Source organism: Apodemus sylvaticus, chromosome 12 (assembly GCF_947179515.1).
Source record: "Apodemus sylvaticus chromosome 12, mApoSyl1.1, whole genome shotgun sequence".
Classification (NCBI taxonomy): Eukaryota; Metazoa; Chordata; class Mammalia; order Rodentia; family Muridae; genus Apodemus; species Apodemus sylvaticus.
Window position 1 is genome coordinate 47,162,006 of NC_067483.1, and position 5,600 is coordinate 47,167,605.

A 5,600-nucleotide genomic window follows, 5' to 3' on the forward strand; every position below is an offset into this window, starting at 1 on the left:
AAGATCCTGGATAGATCTCATACAGACCCTAAGAGATGAAAAAGGCCAGATGAGGATATTAAACCCAGCAAAACTCTCAATTTCCATAGATGGAGAAACCAAGATATTCTATGGCAAAAACAAATTTACACAATATCTTTCCTCAAGTCCAACCCTAGAAAGGATAATAGATGGAACAAGGAGGGAGACTACACCCTTGAAATAGCAAGAAAGTAATCTTCTTTCAACAAACATTAAAGAAGATAACCACACAACCACAAAAATAACAGGAGGTAACAATCACTATTCCTTATTATCTCTTAACATCAGTGAACTCAATTCTCCAACAAAAAGACATAGACTAACAGACTGGATATGTAAACAGGACCCAGCATTTTGTTGCATACTGGAAATGCACTTCAGTGTCAAAGAAAAACATTTCCTCAGAGTAAAAGGCTGGAAAACAATTTTCCAAGAAAATGGTCCCAGGAAACAAGCTGGAGTAGCCATTCTAATACCGGATAAAAGCAACTTTCAACCAAATGCCATCAAAAAAGATAAGGAGGGACAATTCATACTGGTCAAAGGAAAAATCTACCAAGAAGAACTTTCAATTCTGAACATCTATGCTCCAAATACAAGGGCACCCTACATTCATAAAAGAAACTTTACTAAATCTCAAAGCACACATTACACCTCACACAATAATTGTGGGGCATGTCAACACCTCACTATCCTCAATGGACAGATCAGGGAGACACAAACTAAACAGAGACACAGTGAAACTAAGAGAAATTTTGGACCAAATGGATGTCACAGATATCTATAGAACATTTTATCCTAAATCAAAGAATATACCTACTTCTCAGCACCTCATGGTACCTTCTCCAAAATTGACCATATAATCTGTCACAAAACAGGCCTCAACAGATATAAGAAGTTTGAAATAATTCCATGCCTCCTATCAGATCACTACGGATTAAGGTTGGTCTTCACTAGCAACAAAAATAACAGAAAGCCCAAATATACATGGAAGCCGAACAATGCTCTATTCAATGATAATTTGGTCAAGGAAGAAATCAAAGACTTTTTAGAATGTAATGAATATGAAGGCACAACATACCCAAACTTATGGGACACAATGAAAGCAGTGCTAAGAGGAATCATAGCTATGAGTGCATCCAAAAAGAAACTGGAGCGAGTATATAACAGCAACTTAATAGTATACTTGAAAGCTCTAGAACAAAAGGAAGCTAATACACTCAAAAGGAGTAGAATGCAGGAAATCATCAAACCCAGGGCTGAAATCACCTAAGTAGAAACAAAAATGTACTATACAAAGAACCAATGAAACTGGGAGTTGCTTCTTTAAGTAAATCAGCAAAATTGGTAAATCCTTAGCCAGACTAACCAGAGGACACAGAAACAGTATCAAAATTAACAAAATCAGAAATGAAAAGGGAGATATAAGAACAGAAACTCAGTAAATTCAAAAAATCATCAGATCCTACTACAAAAGCCTATACTCAGCACAATTGGAAAATCTGGATGAATACTACAATTTTCTAGACAGATATCAAAAGTTTTAGTGCAGAATTCTATTAGACCTTCAAAGAAGACCTAATATCAATACTCTTTAATCTATTCCACAAAATAGAAACAGAAAGAACACTAACCAACTTGTTCTATGAAGCCACAATTATGCTGATACCAAAACCACACAAAGATCCAACAAAGAAAGAGAACTTCAGACCAATTTCCCTTATGAATATCGATGCAAAAATACTCAATAAAATTCTTGCCAACAAAATCCAAGAACACAACAAAATAATCATTCACCATGATCAAGTAGGCTTCATCCCAGGGATGCAGGGATGGTTCAATATAAAGAAATCCATCAATGTAATCCACTACCAAAACAAACTCAAAGGAAAATAAATCACATGGTCATTTCATTAGATAGTGAAAAAAGCATTTCACAAAATTTGGCATCCCTTCACATTAAAAGTCTTGGAAAGATCAGGAATTCAAGGCCCATACCTATACAAAGTAAAAGCAATAAACAACAAACCGGTAGCCAACATCAAACTAAATGGAGAGAAACTTGAGGCAATCCCACTAAAATTAGGAACTAAACTAAGCTGCTCTCTCTCCATATCTATTCACTATAGTATTTTAAGTCCTAGCTAGAGCCATTTGACAAGAAAAAGAAGTCAAAGGGATACAAATTGGAAAGGAAGAAGTCAAACTATCACTACTGGAAGATATGATAGTATACTTAAGAGACCCGAAAAAAGGTCACCAGAGAACTCCTACAGCTGATAAACAACTTCAGCAAAGTGGCCAGATATAAAATTAGCTCAGACAAATTAGTAGCCTTCCTATAATCAAAGGATAAACAGGATGAGAAAGAAATTAGGGAAACCGAATTCTTCACAATAGTCACAAACAATGTATCTTGGTGTAGTTCTAACCAAAAAAGTAAAAGCTTTGTATGACAAGAACTTCAAGTTTCTGAAGAAAGAAATTGAAGAAGACCTCAGAGGATGGAAAGGTCTTCTATGCTCATGGATTGGCAGGATTAATATAGTAAAAAATGACCATCTTGCCAAAAGCAATGTATAGATTCAATGCAATCCCCATCAAAATTCCAACTCAATTCTTCACAGAATTAGAAAGAACAATGCTCAAATTCATCTGGAATAACAACAACAAAAACAGTAAGATAACTAAAACTATTCTCAATAATAAAAAACTTCTGGAGGAATCACCATCCAGGACCTCAAGCAGTACCACAGAGAAATGAATTCATGAAATTCCTAGGCAAATGGATGGAACTAGAAAATATTATCCTGAGTAAGGTAGCCCAATGACAAAAGAACACAGACAGTATGCACTCACTGATAAGTGGATAGATATTAGCACAAAAGCATGGAGTACCCAAGATACAATTCACAGACCAAATGAAACTCAAGAAGAAGGAAGACCAAAGTTTTGAAATTTTGGTCCTTCTTAGAAGGGGGAACAACATGCCCATGTGAGGAGATACAGAGACAAAGTGTGGAGCATAAACTGAAGGAAAGACCATCCAGAGACTGTCCCTCCTGGGGATCCATCCCATACACAGTTACCAAACCAAGTCTCTATTGTGGATACAAACAAGTGCTTGCTGACAGGAGCCTGATAAAGCTGTCTCCTGAGAGGCTCTGCCAATACCTGAAAAATATAGAGGATGGTGCTCTCAGCCAACCATTGGACTGAGCACAAAGTACCCAATGGAGGAGCTAGAGAAAGAACAGAAGTGACTGATGGAGCTTGTAGCCCCATAGGAGGAACAATAATATGAACCAACCAGTACCCTCAGAGCTCCCAGGGAATAAACCACCAAACAAAGAATATGCATGGAGGGGCCTATGGTTCCAGCTGCATATGTAGCAGAGGATGGCCTTGTTGGAAATCAAAGGGAGGAGAGACCCTTGGTCCTGAGAAGGCTCGATGCTCCAGTGTAGTGGGATGCTGGGACAGGGAAGTGGGAGTAGGTGGGTTGGTGAGCAAGGGGAGGATGATGGGAAAGAGGATAACATTTGAAATGTAAATTTTAAAAAATCTATTTTAAAAAAATAAGATAGACTGGAAGCCGCTGTTTTAGTTCTCTTTCCTGTCTTGTAAGATGGAGAGTGAAAAATCGAAGAAGAAACTTGTAGCCAAGAAGGCCGGTGGTATTGCTGCTGCCACTGGTGCCCAAGCTGCTAGTGCAGCCAAAAAGGGTGACCCTTAAGTCAAAACATCCAGGAATTGAAAGCCGCATTGCAGCTGAAACTCCATCCTGGTTACAGGAGTTGGCAGGTACTCCAGGTCTGCTATGTATTCCAGAAAGGATTTGTGGAAAAGGAAATGCTCAGCTGCCAAACCCAAGGTTGAAAGGAAGAAGACAAAGGAGAAGGTCCTTGCTTCTGTCACAAAAACACTTGGTGGAGACAAGGACAGTTGTCTCCAAGTAGGGAAGCTTCAAAAAATGCCTAGGTATCCTATCGAAGATGTGCCTCTGAAGGTGCTGAGCCACGGCAGAAACCCCTTCAGTCTGTATGTGAGACCGCTGAGCTCCAGCATCACTCCCAGGACTGGACTGTCCTGATCATCCTCACTGGGTGCCACGGGGGCAAGAGAGTGGATTACTTGAAGCAGATTATTATCTCTTGCTCTCAACAGAGTTTCTCTGTGCAGAGCACACCAGAAATTGTCATCACCACCTCTACAGCAAGGTTAAAATCCCCAAACACCTGTCAGATGCTTACTTCAAAAATAAGAAGCAGATGCACAAACCCGGGCACCAGGAGAGTGAGATCTTAGAAGATTACAAAGCATCTCAAGGCTGATCAGAAAACTGTGGACTTGCAGATTTTGCCAAAGATTAAAGCTGTTCCTCAGCTCCAGGGCTACCTTCAATCCCAGTTCTCCTGATAAATGGGATGTATCCTCACAAACTGATGTTCTAAATTGGTTAACAACCTAATTAAACAGCTTCACATGTAAGAACAAAAATAAAACCAAGAAAAAAGGAAATGGAATCCTCCTTCTCCATCTGCACTCCAAATGTCATCAGTTGTGGAGATCTACAATTAAGCAACCTGATCACATTTTTGTTTTATTTTGTTTTTAGGTTTCTTTGTTTGTTTGTTTGTTTGCTTGCTTGCTTGTTTTGTTGAGTGAGGGAGGGCTTCTAAGTGTAGTGTTGGATGTCCTGAGACTAGCTGCTTAGACCAGACTGGCCTCAATCTCAGAGATTAGTTCACCATTGCCTCCTAAATGATGGGATTAAAGGTATGTACCACCATTGTCCATCTTTTATCAGAATTTTTAAGAGTTCTCTTCTACAGTGGTTTTCTGTCTAGGCTATTACTTTGGGGGAGGGAGTATGAGTGATTATAGGTGTTGTCACAGGCGCCTTCTACACCCCTCTCTCTGTAGTCATTAATATCAAAGCAAAAGTAGTTTCATTGCCCTTACAGGCAGCACGAGTTGAGATCTTGTCATTACACAAGGTTTCTGGCAATAGTATGGACTGTGGACATCCACATGATCTCCAGGTGAGAATAGGCCAAGGACCTCAGCATGGTCTCCAGTGGCAGTATAGACTATGAGCACAAACACAGCTTTCTGTTCCTAAACAGGTCATGGACACCCTTACAACCTTCAGAGGGAAGCCCTAGACACCCACATGGCTTCAGTCATCACCAGAGGCCATAGACACCTCCATGGTTGTTGTGGTATCATGGGCCACAGACATCAACACAGACTCCAGCTGCAGTAGGACCATGGTCCCAGACATGGTGATTGGTAGCACTAAGGATCTGGACATCACTCATGGCCTTGTAGCAGTACAAGCCAGTCATATCAACATAGCCCCAGGCAGAAGCTCTACCTACAGTCATTGGGGTGGCCTCAGGTGTCAGCCCAGGCCACAGGCATTCATAGGGCCTTTGATGGTGGTAACGTGGACCAGGGACATCAAGACAGCTCCCTGCGTTTTTTTTTCTAGTTTCTGGTTATTTTGAATAAAGCTCCTATAAACATGGGTGAGCAGTTGTCTTTGTGGTATGGTGGAATTTCTTTTAGGTGTA

At 40.1% G+C, this 5,600-nt stretch overlaps 1 pseudogene; it reads left to right on the forward strand.

The window, feature by feature from the left end:
* The first annotated feature begins 3,649 nt into the window (after positions 1 to 3,649).
* On the forward strand, positions 3,650 to 4,475 carry LOC127697043 (60S ribosomal protein L6-like; annotated as a pseudogene).
* The last annotated feature ends 1,125 nt before the right edge of the window (positions 4,476 to 5,600 follow it).